Source organism: Bos indicus x Bos taurus, chromosome 23 (assembly GCF_003369695.1).
Source record: "Bos indicus x Bos taurus breed Angus x Brahman F1 hybrid chromosome 23, Bos_hybrid_MaternalHap_v2.0, whole genome shotgun sequence".
Classification (NCBI taxonomy): domain Eukaryota; kingdom Metazoa; phylum Chordata; class Mammalia; order Artiodactyla; family Bovidae; genus Bos; species Bos indicus x Bos taurus.
Window position 1 is genome coordinate 6,798,777 of NC_040098.1, and position 24,463 is coordinate 6,823,239.

Consider the following 24,463-nt stretch of genomic DNA (forward strand, 5'->3'; position numbering starts at 1 on the left):
CCCAACTTGATCATGGTGTGTGAGCTTTTTGATGTGTTGCTGCATTCTGTTTGCTAAAATTTTGTTGAGGATTTTTACATCTATGTTCATCAGTGATGTCGGCCTGTAGTTTTCTTTGTGTGTGTGTGCGGTCTTTGTCTGGTTTTGGTATCAGGGTGATGGTAGCCTTGTAGAATAATTTGGGAAGTGTTCCTTCCTCTGCGATTTTTTGAAATACTTTTAGAACCATAGGCATTAGCTCTTCTCTAAATGTTTGATAAAATTCTCCTATGAAGCCATCTGGTCCTGCACTTTTGTTTTTTGGGAGATTTTTGATCACAGCTTCATTTTCAGTGCTTGTAATTAGATTGTTCATAATTTTTATTTCTTCCTGGTTCAGTCTTGGAAGATTGAACTTTTCTAAGAATCTGTCTTCTTGCAGGTATCAATTTTATTGCCATAGAGTTGTTCATAATAGTTTCTTATAATCCTTTGTATTTCTGCATTGTCTCTTGTAACCTCTCCTTTTTCATTTCTAATTTTGTTGATTTGATTCTTCTCTCATTTTCTCTTGATATCTCTGGCTAAAGGTGTGTCAATTTCATCTTCTCAAAGAACCAGCTTTTAGCTTCATTGAGCTTTACTATTTTTTTTAAATTTCTTTTTCACTTATTTCTGCTCAGATGTTTATGATTTCTTTCCTTCTACTAATTTTGGGTTTATTTGTTCTTCTTTTTCCAGTTATTTTAGGTGTAAAGTTAGGTTGTCTAGTCGATGTTTTTCTTGTTTCTTGAGGTAGGATTGTATTGCTATAAACTTCCCTCTTAGAACTGCTTTTGCTGCATCCCATAGGTTTTGAGTTGTCCCGTTTTCATTGCCACTTATTTCTAGAAATGTTTTAATTTCCCTTTTGATTCCTTCAGTAACCTGTTGGTTATTTAGAAACATATTGTTTAATCTCCACATATTTATTCTTTTACAGTTTTTTTTTCTAGTAATTTATGTCCAGTCTCATAGTGTTGTGGTTGGAGAAGATGCTTGATATGATTTCAATTTTCTTAAAATTAACTGAGATTTGATTTGTGACCCAAGATGTGGTCTATCCCAGAGAATGTTCCATGTGCACTTGAGAAGAAAGTGTACTCTTCTGCATTTGGATGGAATGTCCTGAAGATACCAATGAGATCCATCTCATCTAAAGTATCATTGAAGACATGTTTCCTTATTAATTTTCTGTTTTGATGATCTGTCCATTGGTGTGAGTAGGGTGTTAAAGTCTCCTACTATTATTTTGTTACTGTCAGTTTCTCCTTTTATGTCTGTTAGTATTTGTCTTATGTATTGAGGTGCTCCTGTGTTGGATGCTTAGATTTTTACAATTGTTATGTCTTCTTCTTGGATTGATCCCTTGATTACTATGTAGCATCCTTACTTATCTCTTGGAATATTCTTTATTTTAAAGTCTATTTTGTCTGATATGAGGATTGCTACTCCGGCTTTTTTTTTTTTTTTTTTTTTTTGCTTCCTTTTGCATGGAATATATTTTTCCACCCTCTCACTTTCAGTCCATATGTGTCTTCTGAAGTGGGTTTCTTGTAGACAGCATATATGTGAGTCTTGTTTTTGTATCCATTCAGCTAGTCTGTGTCTTTTGCTTAGAGCATTTAGCCCATTTGCACTTAAAGTTATTACTGATATAAATGTTCCTATTTCCATTTTCTTAATTGTTTTGGGTTGATTTTGTAGATCTTTTTCTTCTCTTGCATTTCTTGACTATATAAGTCCCTTTAACATTTGTTGTAAAGCTGGTTTGGTGGTACTGAATTCTCTTAAGTTTTGGTTTTCTGAAAAGCTTTTGATTTCTCCATTCATTTTGAATGAGATCCTTGCCAGGTATAGCAATATTTGCTAGATTTTTCCCTTTCAGTACTTTAAATATTTCCTTCCATTCCCTTCTGGCTTGCAGAGTTTCTGCTCTAAGACCAGCTTTTAAACATATGGGGTTTCCCTTGTGTGTTACTTGTCGCTTCTCCCTTGCTGCTTTTAATATTTTCTTTGTGTTTAGTCTTAGTTTGATTAGTATGTGTCTTGGTGTGTTTCTCCTTGGGTTTATCCTGTATAGGACTCTTTGTGCCTCTTGGACTTGATTAACTATTTCCTTTTCCATGTTGGGGAAATTTTCAACTATAATCTCTTCAAAATTTTTCTCATACCCTTTCTTTTTTTCTTCTTCTTCTGGGACCCCTATAATTTGAATGTTGGTGCATTTGATATTGTCCCAGACGTCTCTGAGACTACCCTGCTTCAGATATTCTGCTATTTACTCCTACTTGAGTATTTTAATTTCAGTAATCCTGTTGTTTGTCTCTATATGTTTATTCTTTAATTCTTCTAGGTCTTTGTTAATTGATTCTTGCATTTTCTCCATTTTGTTTTCAAGGTATTTGATCATCTTTAGTGTCATTATTCTGAGTTATTTTCAGGTAGTTTGCCTATTTCCTGTTCATGTATTTGGGTTTCTGTGATTCTAGTTTGTTCTTTCATTTGTGTAGTAGTTCTCTGTCTTTTGGTTATTATTATTATTTTTTTTAGCTTATTGTGTTTAAGGTGTCCTTTCCCCAGGCTTCAAGGTTGAATTCTTTCTTCCTTTTGGTTTCTGCCCTCCTAAGTTTGGTTCAATGGCTTGTGTAAGCTTCCTATAGGGTGAGATTTGGTGTGCGTTTTTTTGTTTGTTTGTTTTTCCGCTGATGAGTGTGACTGAGTGTGGTGGTAATCCTGTTTGCTGATCATTGGGTTTTTATTTTTGCTTTGTTTGTTGTTTAGATGAGGGGTTGCACAAGGCACTACTGGTGTTGGGTGATGCCTGGTCTTGTATTCAGGTGGTTTCTTTTGTGTGAGTTCTCATTATTTGATACTCACTAGGATTAGTTCTCTGGTAATCTAGGGTCTTGGAGTCAGTGCTCCACTCCAAAGCCTCAGGGCTTGATCTCCAGTAAAGAAGTACAGATGCTGAAAACACTGGTTATGCCCGGAAAGTTGCCATCTCTTCATCCCAGGAGCATCTTCCTGTTGATGGCTAGCAGTAAAGACACCAGCCCCCAGAGCGGCTGCTGCCAGCCTGTTTTTATTCTGATGAGTTCTTGGGTGCTAGTTCTTGTCATGCTTCACATCTCAAGGTACATTAAAGCCTGTCATTTCCTTGCACAAAGTTCTATCCAATAGCAGTTTCTGCAGTAAGACAAGGAAGACTGAAGGAGACTTGGCAACAGAATGGAACAGGGCAAGGTAAGCAGGTTGAAAGTGAGAAATGCAGGAAAATTTTCTCATTTAAGCCTAGGCTGGGTCCAGTTTTCAAATCTCCCCAGCCAGCCTGTGAAGGCATCACTGTACGCAACCTTTGACTACTTTCAGGATTCGAATTATTTTCTAAAAACTATGTCCTGCTAATGAAATGTGTGTGTGTGTGTATTTATATATAAAAACCTATTATCTATTTAATGATATGTATATATTTGAAGTCACTGGAAAACACACATAGGTGGCGCTAGAGGTAAAGAACCTGCCTGCCAAAGCAGGAGACGTAAGTGACAGAGGTTCAGTCCCTGCGTCAGGAAGATCATCTGGAGGAGGGCATGGCAGCCCACTCCAGTATTCATGCCTGGAGAATCCCATGGGCAGAGGAGCCTACAAATCCATAGGGTCACAAAGAGTCAGACATGACTAAAGTGACTTAGCACAGAAAACATACATACAGGTGCACATATGCATGAAACTAAACAGAAGATATCCAGGAGGTGAGGAAACTCATATATCCTTAAGTTACACTACAAATTTAAACAAACCAAAGACAGTTGAACCTAAAGAAGGAAAGATTTGAGGGTCACAAGATTTCTGTTTTCAAGCATTCTCATCAAGAGTGAGATGAAGTAGTCTCTTTCCACTTTATTCCAGAGCCAGAAAGGAAGCATGTTATAGGGAACAACAATTCAGTTCAGTATAAGGAAGAAATTCCCAGCACTCAACACTGCTCCCTCAGCAAGATGTGTCCACTTTTACTTTGAATAAATAGATTGGTTTTCACACTAGCTGATAGGAAGGCCATGGGAGAGAATTCTACAGGAGTCAAATGGTAAATTAGAGATATTTCCAAGTCTCTGCTCCTAGGTAGCAACTTTGGAAATTTTATCTGAAGTTTGTATCAATGATGTAGCATAACTTTCTCTCAATGGAATCACATTCATTCCAGCCAGGCTTACCTTCAATAATTATTGGGTATGAAATGTCACTGGTCTGTCTGATAGCAAATGACTGCTATGGACCTGGAAAGGGTACCACACAGAGTGTAATGAATCTCATCTCCTGCATCCCTGAGAGCCAGAAGTGGGAAAGGCAATGCTTTTGCAATTTCTTTTCTGGGAAATTTTTGAGGCCACCTTCAATTTCTCTCTTAAAAATCTACATTAAGTGTTCACAATCAGTATTGTTTCCATGAATGATGGATATGTCATTTCTGTTTCCTTCAAGGAGAAGCATTATTATCTAGAAACAGCAGAGTACAAGAAAGAAAGAAAAACACTTCTGCCACTCCATTCAAAATGTCATCTCATATTGAAGGCAACATGCCACTAGGGAAAAAAATGTGTGTGTGTGTATTTTTTTAATACTAGGGGATTTTTATGGGGCCCCAAATCTTTTCTCTTCTTTTCAGGGAGCATATCATATGGTTTTCCAAGAGAGCAATCCAGAATTAACATTTCAATTTTCCTCAGGAGGGCAGAATTTATAGCATCACTGATAAAATAATAAGTGTCTTAATGGCATAAGCTTTTTTTCCTCTTATTTTGAACTTATAAAGCATGTCTCTAAAGACTTTTATGAATGCCTTAAACTTCTACTTCTTGATACATCAGTTAGAAAGAAAAATAATACTTCTTTGCTTACTTGAATAAAATTACCAATTGTTTGTTCATAAGAATCTCAATAACCACTTTTAATGGTAAAATTTTCACAGTAAGGGTAACAGCTATATTGAGTTTTTAATTTTAATGTATTTCTAGAAAGTGTCATAGAGCGTTTCCCTTCTGGTTTCTGAGAAATGCATATTGCATACACAATTAATTGCTATAAAATAAGCTTAATAACTGATATTCATTGCTACCACCTTTCTCATCTCTTCCAAATAGCTCTAGTCTGAAACTAAAATCTACAGATGACTGAGATCAGGACAACGATGAATGCTCCATTATGGCCTGGCACATAGTAGGTACTTTGCATACACACCTACACACGGTGAATGAATTATTGACTCTTGTTTCCCTCCTGTTTCTTAGTGGAGCTAGAAAGGACTCTGAAGATCTCAAGAGCATATGAAAAGTTGTCAATCTCTGGACTGATCCTCCACTCAGATCCTGGCCTGTCAGTGACAAACCAATCAGATGTCTTTTGTTGCTTTGATGATATACTTTTTTTTTTTAATTTCAGGAGCTACATGGACCAAAGACTGTCCATATGGTCAAGAAAAAAGAAGAGTGAATCTTTCTAGGGACCATCCTCTCCCCTATCCTGCTACCAAAGTTCCCCTATTTCAGGCATCTGCTCTCCCTAGTCTCACTTATCAGAGACCATTTGTCAATAGACCCTCCACTAAGCTACCTCCAAGCTACCTCCAAATGGTCACTCCACCAGTCAGAACTCTAGTCCAGTTCTCCAAGGTACCAAGAGAAATATGAAACTCTCTTCCTAGCCACATGTCATCCAGAGCCCGGGTTCTGTTTGTGTTTTCTCCTTCCTTTAAATACACTTCACAAAAGCAATGAAAGTGTAAGTATTATATGACACAGAAATGTCTGGTTTTGTTTTATGAGCCTTCTACCTGCTGTGGTTAATCACCTTGTGTCTATGGGAGATCTCAGTAGCTAATAATTACTTTCATGTATGCCATCCAATATCATGTTGTATTCATTGACTATTCTAATTTGTATTTTTCTGAGAAAACTTTAATGGAGTTGGGAAAAATTTCAAAGCTCAAACTTCATACTTTACATAACCACAGGTGGAAAGTTCTTTGAAGTCATCACACCTTCATTTCAAATCACAACCTTAATTTCTTAAGCCAGCAAAAGTTGACTACAGATGAGTTCTTCATTCCATCTAGCATCTAGCAAAAGATCCAATACACAATAAGTACTAAATTTAAAGTTTGGAAACAATTAAGCTGAACAAATCCCTTCACATTTTCTGCTCTGTAAAATGGAGATTGAAGACAAATAACACATCCATCTATTTCATGGCTTGGTGCACCCCCAGTGGCTCAGTGGTAAAGAGCCCATCTGCAGCGGCAGGAGACTCGGGTTTGATCTCTGAGTTGGGAAGATCCCCTGGAGGAGGCCATGGAAACCCACTCCAGTATTCTTGCCTGGAGAATTCCATGGACAAAGGAGCCTGGTGGGCTACAGTCCATGGGGTTGCAAATGAAGCAACTTAGCATGCACCCAAGCCCAGGACATAGCAAGTGTATCATGCACTCATCTCCTCTGAACATACCAATTCTGATGCCTCTGCACCTCTGCTCATATTGTGACTAGGATTTGAAGAAATTTGTCTCCATTCACCCAGCTGAAATATTACTCCTGTGGCATGCTCTCTCCTAATTTCTCCTGCTCCTCTAGACTCCCTTTTCTGCTTTATCCACACTCCCTTGACACTTTATTCATGTTACTGTCACAGTATGGGTCGCTTGTTGGTAAAATTACAAGCTTTTGTATAATAACATTATGACATCACTGAGAACAGGGACTATGTCTTATTAGGTTTCATATCCCCTAAATGCCTCACACAGCCAAAGCTATTTTTTTGAGTCGGTGAATAAATCAGTAAACTATTTGCAGCCCGGCGTCCTGCAGTCCATGGGGTCACTCTTCCAAGTGGAAGTACTCACCTCTTGTCTCTTAGTATCTGCTGTAGCTGTTGTGCAGTCGCTCAGTCAGATCCAACCCTTTGCGACCCCGTGAACTGCAGCATGCCAGGCCTCCCTGTCTTTCACTGTCTCTGAGTTGCTTCCAGCTTCCCTGGTGGCTCAGCTGGTAAAGAATCCACCTGCAATGCGGGAGACCTGGGTTCGATCCCTGGGTTGGAAAGATCCCCTGGAGAAAGGAAAGACTACCCATTCCAGTATTCTGGCCCAGTACTGTATAGTCCATGGGGTCGCAAAGAGTCGGACACAACTGAGTGACTTTCACTTTCATGAATATTTTACTAAAAGACTGCCTTAGTTCAAAACCGGTTTTGATCTACATAAATTATGAAAACTCTGATTTTTCAGAATTGTTTTAAAGTAATGTGAACTGGTACATAATAAACTCCCAACTGAACACAGGGAAAATTCACTTCTGGGCTACTTTTTGTTATGTCTCCTTTTCAGTAATCTTGAGAAAACTGGTTCTCTCTTAGCCTTGGTTATTACAATTTAAAATGGGAGGATTGGGGTAGATGAGGAATCACAAGCTCAAATGTCTTCAGAGGACAGATTAGATGAGTGAAGCAGCCAGCTGCATGCGGCACTGTCAATGGAAACATGCCACCTGCCCTATCAGTAAGCAAAGGATGTTGCAGCTGTCAAGCCATCACCTCAGAACCACCCTGACAGTGAGGCGTGAGGAAGCTCAGGATGAAAACAGAATGCCTACCATCAAGCACAGCCACTGCAGCCACACCTCATGGTGAGGAGACTCGGGATGAGATGCTGGAACCTGATGGCTGAGGTGCCTTATTTCAGGGAGCCTAGACTCATACATAGTAGCTTTCCATACATAGAAAAATGCTAAATTCATTACCTTGAGGTGTCTGGCTTGCTTTAACAGTAATCTTTTGATGTTCTGCCTCCCAGGTCTTTGTTGCAAAACCTCCGTGTATCCTGGCTCCTTCCTTACCATGTTGCTCTTAGGAGCAACATCTGGAGAAATCTGAGAGGCTGTGTCCCAGGCTTAAGTCTTCAGTTTTGTCTGCGAAATAAATAGAATTCTCAGCTTTTATATTGTACATTTCTTTCAGTCAACAGAACCACAGTAAGAGCTGGCAGGCTGGAGTGGATTGGTACTACTCAGCCTGTCCAGAGGCATCCACATTCAAGAGAACGTCAGTGTCCTCTGAGAATCGAACAGCACATCTGTGGACAGGTTCCCTGACCTCCTGCTGCCTAGGGTGGGAAACTTGCCCTACATCTCTCCTCAGCTTGTATTCTTCAATACTGCTCTCAAATTCCACACATGATGCTTGTACATCACATTAAGTTACCATCTTTTGAAGCAGTATCCTACCTGCTTATCCTGCCTTTCCTACTGAAATCAGTATGTCTTTCCTTCCTCACTCATTTTTTTCTATCCAGTAGGATTAAACACTTAGAGGTTCCTTTTATGACAAAGTGAAGTCGCTCAGCCATGTCTGACTCTTTGCGACCCCATGGACTGTAGCCTACCAGGCTCCTCTGTCCATGGGATTTTCCAGGCAAGAGTACTAGAGTGGGTTGCCATTTCCTTCTCCATGGGATCTTCCAAACACAGGGATCGAACCCGGGTCCCCAGCCTTGTAGGCAGACGCTTTACCATCTGAGCCACCAGGGTAGTCCATGAAAAAAGAAACAGTTGAAACTATCCAAAGAATTCCAAAATGGGTGGAAGCAAATTCAAAGGAAAAAAAAAAATTGAGCCCAGGATCATGAAATCACTTTTCTTCCCTTTTGCTCAGTGGATGTGTTGGGCCGTTAAAAGCAAACTTTGAAAGGAAGTCCTCTATTCTGCAATACCATAAAAATAATAAAGCATTCCATCCCACACACTGCAAATCCATCACTCCCTGAAAACATTCCTGTCTGCCACTTTCCCTTCAATATTCATAGTGTTCTATTGTGGGCTGGGGAGGTGCTATTTCGGAGCTCAATGGGATTTCTCTTCTTTTCATCAGATTGTTGACACTTTGGGAAGCAAATTTTAATTATGATGGCCTTACAAAACCTAAGTATTCAAGTATGTTTCTTTTCTCTTGCTTTCTTACCACTGTTTCTCTCCAACACACTGAATTCTGCCTTAAATCTGTTTCTTATGTGAAGTGATGAGGAAAAGGCAGTTCAGAATTTAATCATCTAACACTCCTTTTCAAAACGTTTTCCCCCCGCAGTGTGCATTTCTTTCTACACTGTAGGAAGTTTGTTGATGTCTGAGTCTTGCCCAAGCTTTTGGACTTGTTTATATGGAACTGATGATGAAGCTGAGCAATGCAAATCCTTTTCTTTTGTGATGAATACTGAATTTGCTTCTCTATGTGACATCCAGCTAAGGAGAAGGACATAGTCATTCCATGTTTGAGGGAGAGAACAGGCAGAGGTCTGATGATTGTGAAAGAAATGTGAAAGAAATTTGACTGAAGATATAAAATTACTCTGACTCTCCTCATTTCCCAATTCCTCGTGCTTGCCAGTCAACAAAAATTAAAGTTTGTGCTTCATACTTGTGGGTTTAGTTATTCACACGTGAATTCACTAGCTAACTGAGTTCTTGGTATTAAGAAGGATCCAATAAGAAATCTAAGGCTGTCTCAGATTAACATCAGTAAAACACCTAACACAGTACGTGTGTGTGTGTGTGTGTGTGTGTGTGTGTGTGTCTGCTCAGTCATGTCTGACTCTTTGGACTTAGCCTGCTAGACTCCTCTCCATGGGATTCTCCAGGCAAGAATACTAGAGTGGTTACCATTTCCTGCTCCAGGGGATATTCTCAATCCAGGGATTGAATTTGTAACCCCTGGGTCTCCTGCATTGCAGGTTGAGTCTTTACCCACTGAGCCATCAGGGAAACCTATAATATGTATGTATTTATTCATTTATTTGACTGCACCAGGTCTTAGTCGTGGCATGTGGCTCTAGTTCCCTGACCAGGGATGGAACTCCTGCCCCCTGAATTGGGAGTGTGGAGTCTTAGCTACAGGACCATGAGGAAAGAGCCCCAAAAGTGCACTGAGTCAATTCAGTTGTGTCCAGATCTTTGACCCTATTTACTGCAGCCCTCTAGGCTCCTGTGTCCATGGGATTCTCCAGAAAAGAATACTGGAGTGGCTTGCCAGGCCCTTGCCCCTGGAGGATCCAGGGGATCTTCCAGACTCAGATCAAACTCATGTATTTCACATTTCCTGCCTTGGCAGGTGAATTCTTTACCACTAGCATCACCACTTGTTGTTGCTCAGTTGCTAAGTCATGTCCAACTCTTGGCAACCCCATGGACTACAGCATGCCAGGCTTCCCTGTCTCCCAGAGTTTGTTCAAACTTAATGGGTATTTAGGACTGATTTCCTTAAGAATTGACTGGTTTGATCTCCTTGCTCTCCAAGGGACTCTTAAGTGTCTTCTCTAGCACCACAATTCGAAAACATCAATTCTCCAGCACTCATACTTGTTTCAGTTCAGTTCAGTTCATTTCAGTTGCTCAATTGTGTCTGACTCTTTACTACCCCATGGACTATAGCAGGCCAGGCTTTCCTGTCCATCATCAATTCACGAAGCTTGCTCAAACTCATGTCCATAGAGTTGGTGATGTCATCCAACCATCTCATCCTCTGTCATCCCCTTCTCCTCCTGCCCTCAATCTTTTCCAGCATCAGGGTCTTTTCCAATGAGTCAGTTCTTTGCATCAGGTGGCCAAAGTATTGGAGTTTCAGCTTCAGCATCAGTCCTTCCAATGAATTTTCAGGACTGATTTTCTTTAGGATTGACTTGCAATCCAAGGGACTCTCAAGAGTCTTCTTCAACACTGCACTTCAAAAACATCAATTATTTGGTGCTCAGCTTTCTTTATCAGAGAAGGAAATGGCAACCCACTCCAGTGTTCTTGCCTGGAGAATCCCAGGGACGGGGGAGCCTGGTGGGCTGCCATCTATGGGGTCGCATAGAGTCGGACACGACTGAAGTGACTTAGCAGCAGAAGCAGCTTTCTTTATAGTCCAATTCTTACATCCATACATGACTACTGGAGAAACCATAGCTTTGACTAGACAGACCTTTATTGGCAAAGTAATGTCTCTGCTTTTTAATATGCTGTCTAGACATCCTTCTTTATGATCTACCATTCACATCTGTACATGACTACTGGAAAAGCCATAGCTTTGACTATATGCACCTTTATTGGCAAAATCATGTCTCTGCTTTTTAATATCCACATTAGAGGGAAGGGAGGAGGCCGAAGAGCAGAGAAAACTTTTTAAGCTTAAATTGTCCTCTTGCCTTAAAATTGTTTTCTCTTATTTCATCAAAAGTATTGATAAAACCAGTAGAGATACAAGCTGAAACCTACGATTTTTAGCTACTCACACCAAGGACGCACCCACCATCAGCTGCTGTAAAAGGTACAGCCCTTGACACAGCTGGCCTTCCCTTGTGGCTCAGCTGGTGGGGAATCCGCCCACAATGCGGAAGACCTGGGTTTGATCCCTGGGTTGGGAGGATGCCCTGGAGAAGGGAGAGGCTGCCCACTCCAGTATTCTGGCCTGGAGAATTCCACGAACTGTATAGTCCATGGGGTCACAAAGAGTCAGACATGACTGAGTGACTTTTACTACTTACTTAGGTTTGTCATAGCTTTCCTTCCAAGGAGCAAGCATCTTTTAGTTTCAATACTGCAGTCACCATCCCTAGTGATTTTGGAGCCCTAGAAAATAAAATCTGTCACCGTTTCCACTTTTTTTCCCATCTATTTGCCATGAAATGATGGGGTCAGATGTCATGATCTTAGTTTTTTGAATGTTGAGTTTTAAACCAGCTTTGCCACTCTCCTCTTTCACCCTCATCAAGAGGCTCTTTAGTTCCTCTTCACTTTCTGCCATCAGAACAGTATCATCTGAATATCTGTGGTTGTTGATATTTCTCAAGGTGATCTCAGTTCCACTTTGTGAACTCTGGTCTGCAGAGATGAAAATAACTGTGAGTCCTAAAGTATATGTGCCTTATTCATGTCTCTGGATTGTTCCCTACCTCCTGCCCAAGCCTGGGGTTTCCTTCCACCCATTGCTCCCTGGAATCCTGAGTCTAATGAGGTGACTTGCTTTTCTTGCCTAAACATTGCTTCAGGAGATAGTTGTAATACTTAAACAATTTTAGAATACACTTCAGCACAGGAACTGCAAAAAAGACTCTTCCATACTTTGGAATGAGGGCACAATTTCAGGGGATCACCAAGATGTGCATAGGGGATAGAAAAAAAAAGTGGAAAAAATTTAGAAGTCATGTTGGTTCATATATTTACTCTGAGTTCAGAGAGCACATACTTAGGAATGTTCATCTGACATAACCTCTGCAGCTGCTGCTGCTGCTGCTAAGTCGTTTCAGTCGTGTCCGACTCTGTGCAACCCCACAGACGGCAGCCCATGATGCCTATTTCTGATTCTATACAGTCCTAAGGCAGGTCTGTGTGGAGATGGGAAAGGCAGCGTCCACACAGTGAAACCCGAATTGTCCTCTTGGCAGTCTCTCACTGTGCTCAGAGTACCAACCACAGTAATCACTCATCTGAGATGAGGCACTGTGTCCTCAAGAAACCTTTGCTAATTAGAAAAAGGAGTGACTTGTTTATTCACTGCAGCTCTATCTTAATTAGGGATACGTATTCTGGATGCAGAATGCTCCAGATTTGCATAAGTTAGTTTATCGTAAAGTAATTGAGACATCTCTCAATCCAAGAACAGGAACAACCAGGATCAGAGAGGGGGTACCCTTCAGAGGAAAGTTATCAGAAACAGAAAACTTAAAAAAAATTCTCTCTCCCTCTCTCTCTCAATCCCCACTCCTGGGATCGCACAGTCTCTGTTGCACTTGTTTGCAATGCTGCCGTTTCTCTCTGTCCAAGTTTCTTTAAGAATACGGCAGCCATACGATGTCAGCATCTGCTCTTGAATTCAAATGCCCTCACTCCAGGTGAACAGTCCAGAAGGAATTACACCAGCTCTGTCTAAACTGAATTTTGGAGAGATTGAATCTTGTTGAATCAGCATTAGTCCTGTGTCTACTGTTTGCTTGGCTGAAAATGCACAGGAGTGCAAGAACAGCCCCCACATGTGTACAGCAGCCCATATAGACAGTTCTATTTTGAAGTTGAAGTATAGTTGTTTTGTAATGTTGTGCTACTTTTTTGTGTACAGGGCAGAGATTTAGTTACATATATATATATACACACATATGTATTCTTTTTCAGATTCTTTCCCTATATAAATCATTATACTGTATTGACTAGAGTTCCCTGTGCTATACAGTAGGTTTCTGTTGATTATCTATTTTATATACAGTAGTCTGTATGTGTCAATCCCAGCTTCCTAATTTAACCTTCCTCCACCCACCTTTCCCTCTTGGTAGCCATAAGTTCGGAGAAGGCAATGGCACCCCACTCCAGTACTCTTGCCTGGAAAATCCCAGGGACAGAGCAGCCTGGTGGGCTGCAGTCCATGGGGTCGTGAAGAGTCAGACACGACTGAGCAACTTCACTTTCACTTTTCACTTTCATGCATTGGAGAAGGAAATGGCAACCCACTCCAGTGTTCTTGCCTAGAGAATCCCAGGGACGGGGGAGCCTGGTGGGCTGCCGTCTATGGGGTCGCACAGAGTCGGATACGACTGAAGTGACTTAGCAGCAGCAACAGCAGCAACCATAAGTTGGTTTTCTGTGTCTGTGAGTCTTCATTTTGGAAATCACTTCATTTGTGCTATTTTTGATTTTATAATAGGTTCCACATATAAGCAATATCATATAATACTTGTCTTCCTCTGTTTGACTTACTTCACATTAGGGTCAGTTCAGTTCAGTTCAGTTGCTCAGTCATGTCCAACTCTTTTGACCCCGTGGACTGAAACATACCAGGTTTCCCCATCTATCACCAACTCACGGAGCTTGCTCAAACTCATGTCCATCGAGTCAGTGATGCCATCCAACCATTCATCATCTGTCATCCCTTTCTGTTCCTGCCTTCAATCTTTCCTAGCATCAGAGTCGTTTCCAGTGAGTCAGCTCTTTGCATCAGGTGGTCAAAGTATTGGAGCTTCAGCTTCAACATCAGTCCTTCCAATGAATATTCAGGACCGATTTCCTTTAGGATGGACTGGTTGGATCTCCTTGCAATCCAAGGGACACTCAAGAGTCTTCTCCAACACCACAGTTCAAAAGCATCAATTCTTTGGCACTCAGCTTTCTTTGTAGTCAACACTCATATCCATACATGACTACTGGAAAAACCATACCTTTGACTAAATGGACCTTTGTTGGCAAAGTAATGTCTCTGCTTTTTAATATGCTGTCTAGGTTGGTCACAGTTTTTCTTCCAAGGAGCAAGTGTCTTTTAATTTCATGGTTGCAGTCACCCACCATCTGCAGTGATTTTGGAGCCCAAGAAAATAAAGTCTCTCACTGTTTCCATTGTTTCCCCATCTATTTGCATGAAGTGATGGAAATTTGGAAAATTCAGCAGTGGCCATAGGACTGTAAAAGGTCAGTTTTGATTATAATATCAAAGAAAGGCAATGCCAAAGAATGTTCAAACTACTGCATAACTGCACTCATCTCACACGTTAACAAAGTAATGCTCAAAATTCTCCAAGCAAGGCTTCGACAGTGCATGAACTTCCAGATGTTCAAGCTGGATTTAGAAAAGGCAGAGGAACCAAGGATCAAATTGCCAACATCCATTGGATCATAGAAAAAGCAAGAGAGTTTCAGAAAAACATCTACTTCTGCTTTATTGACTATGTCAAAGCCTTTGACTACGTTGATCAGAAACTGTGGAAAATTCTTAAAGAGATGGGATTACAAGACCACCTTACCTGTCTCCTGAGAAACTTGTATGCAAGTCAAGAAGCAAGTTAGAACAGTTAGAACAAGACATGGAACAATGGACTGGTTTCAAATTTGGAAAAGAATATATCAAGGCTGTATATTGTCATAGTGCTTATTTAACTTCTATGCAAAGTATATCCTGTGAAATGCTGGACTGGATGAAGGACAAGCTGGAATCAAGATTGCCAGGAAAAATAGCAATAACCTCAGCTATGCAGATGACACCACCCTTATGGCAGAAAGTGAAGAAGCACTAAAGAGCCTCTTGATGAAAGTGAAAGAGGAGAGTGAAAAAGCTGGCTTAAAGCTCAGCATTCAAAAAATGAAGATCATTGCATCTGGTTTCATCACTTCCTGACAAATGGATGAGGAAAAAATGGAAACAGTTACAGATTTCATTTCCTTGGGCTCCAATTTGGAAGAAAAGCTATGACCAACTTAGACAGCATATTAAAGAGCAGAGACATTACTTTGTTCACAAAAGTCCATATTAGACAAAGCTCTAGTTTTTCTAGTAGTCATGTATGAATGTGATAGTTGGACCATAAAAATGGCTGAGTGCCAGTGAATTGATTCCTCTGAACTGTGGTGCTGGAGAAGACTCTTGAGAGTCCCTTGGACAGCAGGAGATCAAACCAGTCAATCTTAAAAGAAATCAACCCTGAATATTCATTGGAAGGACTGATGCTGAACCTGAAGCTCCAATATTTAGGCCATCTGACGGGAAGAGTCGACTCACTGGAAAAGACCCTGATGCTGGGAAAGACTGAGAGCAGGAGGAAAGGAGGTGATAGAGGATGAGATGGCTGGATGGCACTAGACTCAATGGATATGAATGTGTGCAAACTCCGTTTGATAATGAAGGACAGGGCAGGCTGGCCTACTGCAGTCCGTGGGGTTGCAAAGAGTTGGACATGACTTAGCAACTGAACAACAATATAATATTATAGGGAAAGTACCATAGTCCCAGATAAGGAGAATCGTTTTGTGAACAAATTCAGAAACATTTGCAAGCTTGTAGGAGAGGCAGCCTCTAAGAGGTCTGGACAAGAAACCAAGACATAGTTTGTAGTCCTGTCTCCACCATATAGTTCATGGGATTTTCAACAAAATTAGCACCTTTTTGAACCTGGGGTCATGGGTCACTCGTAAAATATCTGTTCTGTTTTAGTCACAGTGCTGCTATGGGAATTAAAAACATAGTGTAAGGGAATTTCCTGTCAATCTAGTGGTTAGGATTCTGAGCTCTCACCACCAAGGGCCTGAGTTCAATCTAGGTCAGGGAACATAGGTCCCGAAAGCTGCATGCTGCTGCTGCTGCTGCTAAGTCGCTTTAGTCGTGTCCGACTCTGTGCCACCCCATAGACGGCAGCCCACCAGGCTCCCCCGTCCCTGGGATTCTCCAGGCAAGAACACTGGAGTGGGTTGCCATTTCCTTCTCCAATGCATGAAAGTGAAAAGTGAAATTGAAGTTGCTCAGTCGTGTCCGACTCTAGCAACCCCATGGACTGCAGCCTACCAGTCTCCTCCGTCCATGGGATTTTCTAGGCAAAAATACTGGAGTATGGTTAAAAAAAATAGTGTATGTGAAAACATCCTATAAATCAGAAACTACTGTTCTAAAGGTTGTCTCCAAGTCTCCAAGTCAAATAGGTTCATTACTCAGTAAAATGTTGCTACCTCACCTAACACTGAGACTTAAAATTGTCATGATATCATCACAAGTTAACCTCATGTAAGATCTCTAGCTCTCTCTAGCTTTAAAAGAAAATTTGCATAAACTCAATGTAGAATGCTACAGAACATATAAAATAGTAATAATTACATGTAATCAGATCCAAGGAGTAAGCGTCTTTTAATATCCTGGCTACGATCACCATCTGCAGTGATTTTGGAGCCCAGATAAATAAAGTCTGACATTGTTTCCACTGTTTCCCCATCTATTTCCCATGAAGTGATGGGATCGGATGCCATGATCTTCGTTTTCTGAATGTTGAGCTTTAAGCCAACTTTTTCACTCTCCTCTTTCACTTTCATCAACAGGCTTTTGAGTTCCTCTTCACTTTCTGCCATAAGGGTGGTGTCATCTGCCTATCTGAGGTTATTGATATTTCTCCTGGCAATCTTGATTCCAGCTTGTGCTTCTTCCAGCCCAGCGTTCCTCATGAACGCTGCATAGAAGCGTTCCTCTGCATAGAAGTTAAATAAGCAGGGTGACAATATACAGCCTTGACGTACTCCTTTTTCTATTTGGAACCAGTCTGTTGTTCCATGTCCAGTTCTAACTGTTGCTTCCTGACCTGCATGTAGGTTTCTCAAGAGGCAGGTCAGGTAGTCTGATATTCCCATCTCTTTCAGAATTTTCCACAGTTTATTGTGATCCACACAGTCAAGGGCTTTGGCATAGTCAATAAAGCAGAAATAGATGTTTTTCTGGAACTCTCTTACTTTTTCCATGATCCAGCGGATGTTGGCAATTTGATCTCTGGTTCCTCTGCCTTTTCTAAAACCAGCTTGAATATCTGGAAGTTCATGGTTCACATATTGCTGAAGCCTGGTTTGGAGAATTTTGAGTGTTACTTTACTAGTATGTGAGATGAGTGCAATTGTGCAGTAGTTTGAGCATTCTTTGGCATTGCCTTTCTTGGGGATTGCAATGAAAACTGACCTTTTCCAGTCCTGTGGCCACTGCTGAGTTTTCCAAATTTGCTGCCATATTGAGTGCAGCACTTTCACAGCATCATCTTTCAGGATTTGAAAGAGCTGAACTGGAATTCCATCACCTCCACTAGCTTTGTTGGTAGTGATGCTTTCTTTTTTTTTTTTTTTTTTAAGGACTTTATTTTTTATTTTTTTAAACTTTATTTTATTTTTAAACTTTACATAATTGTATTAGTTTTGCCAAATATCAAAATGAATCCACCACAGGTATACACGTGTTGAAGGCCCACTTGACTTCACATTCCAGGATGTCTGGCTCTAGGTCAGTGATCATACCATTGTGATTATATACGTCGTGAAAATCTTTTTTGTACAGTTCTTATGGGTATTCTTGCCACCTCTTCTTAATATCTTCTGCTTCTGTTGGGACCATACCATTTCTGTCCTTTATCGAGCCCATCTTTGCATGAAATGTTCCCTTGGTATTTCTAATTTTCTTGCAGAGATCTCTAGTCTTTCCCATTCTGTTGTTTTCCTCTATTTCTTTGCATTGATTTCTGAGGAAGGCTTTCCTATCTCTTCTTGCTATTCTTTGGAACTCTGAATTCAGATGCTTCTATCTTTCCTTTTCTCCTTTGCTTTTCACTTCTCTTCTTTTCACAGCTATTTATAAGGCTTCCCCAGATGGCCATTTTGCTTTTTTGCAACTCTCTATACAGTAGTTAAATAGCTATACAATTTCAAGTAGTATACAACTATACAAATTTCATTCATACATTCAATCATAAAATATTCTGCAAACATACTGTGTGCATGACATCAATCTATAGCAAATATCTTTAACTCTGGACATTCTTGAATTTTGATGTTCCTTTTCAGATAGATTATAATGGTTAACCATATTACTTTGTGAAATTCTCTATCTTTCTGCCATTTTAAAAATTTCTTTTACTCTGATTAAAGATTTTGGGGAATGGAATTAGAGAACAGCAGATGGTGTTTTCTAAAAGTAATTCCCATCTAATTAGTGTGTGTGTGTGAGTTGCTCAGTTGTTTTCAACTCTTTGCGACCCCATGGACTGTAGCCTGCCAGGCTTCTCTGTGTATGGAATTCTCCAGACAAGAATACTGGAGTGGGTAGCCATTCTCTTCTTCAGGGAATCTTCCTGACCCAGGGAATGAACCCCAGGTCTCAGGCACTGGGGACAGATTTTTTTTTTTTTTTACTATCTAAGCCACCAGGGAAGCCCCTCATCTAGTTAGAAGAGTATTTATAAACCTATTGTATGGAAAACTATTTTCCATGGAAAGCTCTGTGAAGAAAGGATTCATTTTCAAAGTTTTGCAATTTTGTAAAATGTACCCTGTCTTAGAGTCAATGGACAATTAGCATCTGAAAGCCTCAAAGAAAGCCTTTAATAAATATAGTTCAACTAATTCAATCCAGAGTTTCTCAAACATATGTGACCATGAAACTCATTTTCAAGAATGTCGTCTGACACTAGTGTGACCTACAGCTACTCTATTTTATATAACCCCTTTCCACTGTGTAGCAGAAACTGCTGAGAAATCTGGGAACATTTATTCAATTATGCACGTCATCCTAATTTCTTTGGGCCTTACTAACCGATAGGTCAAACCAGGGCACATTAATGGAGGTAACTCAGATTTCCCATTTCCATTAATGTGTTGATCTATTACATGAAACAGGACCTACTTGTGATGTATCCATATAAACACGTGTGAGTTCACCAGTGTATATGTGTGTTTATGTGCACACATTCATTTGATTTTGGGGGAGACAGATGGGCAGTTTTTAGGAGGCAATTTACATGTATTCACAAATAAGCCCACTTCCACTGATGTCCGGCTGCTAATATAGCACCTGTGGTTATTAACACCAGCCCATGTGGATCCAAGGTCTCTCCTCCTGCCCCGTGTCAACTTCACAGGGCACTAACCCCTTGTTATAAATCCAGGAGGTGAGAGGAAATGCCTCCCTTGACTTTGGGAACTCTCCAATAAAATACTTAACTGAGCTTGACTATTTTAAGAGGTTTTAGTGGCATAACACCTGTAGTTATAATTCTGTGCCTTGAATCACTACTTCCTCTGGCCACTAAAATTTCAGGGTCTGCTCATAATAAACAGCTTCTTCACCTGGGATGAGTTATCTCCCAGAAGCCTCCTCATTCCTGCAAATGTTCTTCTGTCTGACCAATGGTCCTCCTACCACTGTTGATGGCTAAACTAGAGTTGACTATGTGATGTTTTTCAGAAGGTGTTGAAACTTTCATTCAGATAACTTTCTTTCAGAGCACTCTGCTACTTCTCCCAGTTTTCTGGCCCCGTACCTAGCCGGTGCACAAATTTTAGGCTGAAGCTGAGAACACAAATCCAAAAACATGTGATACAAATGATGGTACCCCCTGTCCGTAATAGACTGATTCACCTCCATCCAGATCAGGATTCTGTCCTGGTGCAAGCTCATGATTACAAACTCCTTTTAAAACCGACCTTTGATTCTAGGATAATCTGACTCCAACTGAACTCTCTTGTATTCATCTGACATCTCTGTTTCAGTTCTCTTTCATTTGGTATCTCAATTCTGTCTTTTTCTTCATCAGATTGCAAACCCAAACTGGAAAACTCAATATGTTGGTCTTCCAAATTCTTTCTGAATTGCCATTCTGACTCACATACTGCCCAGTGGTCTAGGCTTTCTGCTTATCTCACGGAAAGAAATCAAGGGGTTATAACTCTGCATTTGTCTTATTCTACTTTAAGTTATCTGACTTTTCATAGCATCTCTCCCTCTACACTTCCTGCATGTGCTTGATTTTTATGGGATGCCTCCAGCCTTATATCTCCATAGTTACCCAATGGAAATCACTTTCATCCCTAATAACTCAGCCCTTGCTGCATACAAAAGACTTTAAGACTAACATCTTTGTTGTTAACCTTTGTCTGATGTTCAAGGGCTTGGAAACTCACTCCCCACTGTGTATCTCTAGATGGATGCCTGGTACCCAAAACCCAGTATGTCCAAAAGCAACCCTTGACTCTCCTTCCACACCTCTCATTAAGGTGATCTTGTTCACCCTCCATTTCTAAATTTTACACTCTCAGGCATTTTTGAATCTTCCCCTTTGCCTTATCCTCCACTTGCTATCACTTCCTAAGACTCATTGACTTTACCTCCATTTCCTTTTCCCCCATTTTTGTCCCTGCTAAGGTCATAGTTTACTCTTCCTTGTCTCTCGGACTAAGATTCCTCCCTATTTGGTCACCTGCCACCAGGTAGCATCGTGCTTTCCATATACAAGCCACCTTACATATTACTGTTGACCGATTTTCTGCAACAGCAGTACTTCTTTGACTGTAGAGTCCAAACCTAGCCCCTAATAAGCTATACTATACACCAACATACTTTTCCAGATGTATTCAGAAACCCTTTTGTTTAAAGGATACAATCCAAGTGACCTATAGTTGTGGCCCAGAGATACCAAGTTTTCAACCTTAATGACTTTACTTATGATGTGCCTCTGTATTGGAAAGTCCCTCTTCCTTTCAGACCATGTTATCATATCCAAAATAAATTTCTTTATTATTCTTGCTATTTAAAGTAATGCATTCCTTATTATAATATTTCCTTATACTTTTCCTCAAACACTACCCTTCAGTGAAGCTTTCCATAGTACAACTATTCAGGAAAAAAATCATTGCTTCAATTCACCTCATGTGGTAACTTTATGAAAACTCCCCTTTAGGTACCTGCTTCTTCTACCTTTTGTTATAAGTGTGGTTGTATATTTTCCCTTCTAGAGATTATGTTATTTGAAGATTATATAAACCTTATTTATCTTTGTTTTCTTCACTTAATAAATTATTCAAATTGTCCTATATGATAGCTACTAATTTTTAAATATTTTGAAATTAACATGCTAAAAAGTGTCATGTTTCTGGAAGCATCATTATTTATTGATTAAACAAGTGTGAGTTTTTACTGTCACAAAGTTTCTGCTATGGAGATTGGATTAATGCTGTTTTAGGTACAAAGCTTGGCTTAACACATTCAATTATCTGAATCTGTTGGATGTGATTAAAGAATAAGTATTGGCCCTGTCAAATTGTTTTACAAATTAAATTACTTTCATGAGGGCCAAAGAATAAGATGAACTGAAGAACAGGGTTTAGCAAAGAGGATGCTGTTTTCTTCTAAAGTACCTCTATAACCAAGTGAATTAAAGGATAGAGTGTCAAATACAGGGCTCTTCTGAAACTTCTGATAAGCAGAATAGGAGTTATAATGTTAATTGCAAAGACCCAGTGGCCTAGTCAGAGAAAAAGTCCCCAAAAAAGAGAAAAAAATAAAACATAACTGTGAGCTCTTCTTTTTCAATTCAGGATTTAATACTGCATGCTTATAACCAATAGTCTGTAGAAATAGATGTAGAATGATACAAATTAAAAAGAAATAATAAATAATATCTACTTGTGCTGTGCTTAGTCACTCAGGTGTGTCTGACTCTGAAACCCCATGGACTGTAGTCAGCTAAGCTCCTCTGTCCATGAGGATTCTCATGGCAAGAATACTGGAGTGGGTTGCCACGAATTTCTCCAGGGGATCTTCCTGCGGGTCTCCCACATTGCAGAAAGATTACTTTACCATCTGAGCCACCAGGGAAGTCCAAGAACACTGGAATGGGTAGCCTGTCCCTTCTCCAGGGGAACTTCCTGACCCAGGAATCAAACCAGGGTCTCCTGCATCATAGGCAGATTCTTTACCAACTGAGCTTCCCGGAAAGTGAAGACATGAGTGAGAGGTGTGTAAATGCCCTGTTATCAGAAGACAATAAAACCATGTATCTGAAGCTGAGTGAGCAATGAGAGAGTAGAGTAGAAAGATAGTGAGGAGATACATCATATAATTTCCTTTTTGAAGGCCAGGGTAATGAGTTTGAGTTTTATTTTAAGTATGATGGGAAAGGATTACAAAATTTTAACTGGGAAAGTGAACCAATCTGTTTCATATTATCAAAGGTTCACTGTGGCTACAATGTGAAAAATAAGCTGCAGAGACTGGAGGGGATACACAAATGGAAACAAAGAGACCCCTTAGGAACTGGTTTTAGTCTTGCAGTCTAGACAAGATGGAAAAATAGAGGTGGACATGATGAGAGATGATCAGATTCTGTATGCATGTTGAGAGCAGAGTCAATAGGACTCTTCAATCCTTCCTCCCTCTCTTCTTCTGGAACTCCACTGGTACATGCATTGTCTCTCCTAATAGTATCCTATAGCCTTTCTTCACCTTTTCATCTTTTTTGCTTTGTTTTCCTCTGATGGGATAATTTCAAGTGAACTGTCTTCAGATTCACAAATTCTTTCTTTTGCTTTTTTCAAGTCTACTATTATGCTGTCTTGGAGAAGGAAAAGGCAACCGTCTCCAGTATTCTTTCCTGGAAAATTCCATGGACAGAGAAGCCTGGTGGGTTACAGTCCATGGGGTCACAAAGAATTGGGCATGACTGAGCATTGCAGTTTTTATTTCATTAATAATATTCCTCAGCTCCAGAATTTGTTTGGTTATTTTTGATCATTGCCATCTTTCTGTTGCACTTCTCATTTTGTGCATGTATTGTCTTTTTAAATTCATTTAATTGTCTTCCTGTGTTTTCTTGCAGCTCACTGAGATGTCTTGAAACAACCATTTTGATGTCTTTCTCAGGCAAATTGCAGCTCCACATTTCTCTGGGTTAGTTTCTGGAAAATCACTGTGTTGTGTTATGTTTCCTTGGTTTTTCAGATTCCCTGAAGTCTTATATTGCTATTCACTCACTTGTAGAAGCAACCACTCCCTCTAGTCTTTGCTGATGGGTTTCAGGTGAGGAATAACTTCTGTCAGTCCAGTCAGACTCTCTCAGAACTTTTTCTCTGGCTATGCCTGTTCTAGACTTTCTTGCTCCCTCTGCCAGGGGAATTTTAAGCATGTGCCTTCTCTTGATCCTGTAAAGCCAGGTTGTTCTCTCTCAGAAAGCCTCCTGTCTGCTTTCTCTAGAGCTGAATATTCAAATGCATGCTTTTCCTTCTGAGCCCACAGAGTCAGGGTGCCGTTTTGTGTGCTCCCACCATCTACGAAGGCTCACACCTGCCCCTCAGAAGTATGCACAGTCACATGGTGTGCATGTGTGTTTATGCATGTGTGTGTGTGTCATATAACATGTAGGGCATGCCTTTGAGTAGCTGGGGGGGTCCCTCAACACAGTGTCCCAGCATTTCGAGTGCAGGCCTCCTGATGTTTCCACAAAGTGTTTTGTAGAGTCTCCATCCTTCTGAGGCCCTTCAGAAGGCCTGGCTGCTGTTTTCCCAGCCACTGCCAGCTTCTTAGTCACGCATGCCTCAGTTTTCTGGATAAGGCCAGAAAGATGCGGACATCTTGCTATATCACTCTTCTATATGCTTATGAGCTTTTATGCTTGCAAATTTATTGGACCAAAATAAAATTAAGAACGTCAACGTGTGGAAAGACATACGTAAGAGAGCAAAAAGGAAACCAACAGAGTGGAAGGAAATATTTGCAATGCATATATTGGCCAAAGTATTTTATTCAAAATTTAAAATTAATAAGGAAAAGGAATACAAAGTAATAGGAAAAGGGAGGGCTTAGACTCAAAGAAGTACTTCAAAAAGAGGCTATTAGCACTGTGGTATTGTGGTGGGCATAGTTGCTTTCCAAAAAGAGGTTATTCAAACATTTCAGCTCAGTTCAGTCACTCAGTTGTGTCCGACTCTTTGTGACCCCATGGACCACAGCATACCAGGCTTCCCTGGCCATCACCAACCCCTGGAGCTTGCTCAAATTCATGTCCATCGAGTCAGTGATGCCATCCAACTGTCATCCCCTTCTCTTCCTGCCTTCAATGTTTTTCAGCATCAGGGTCTTTTGCAATGAGTCAGTTCTT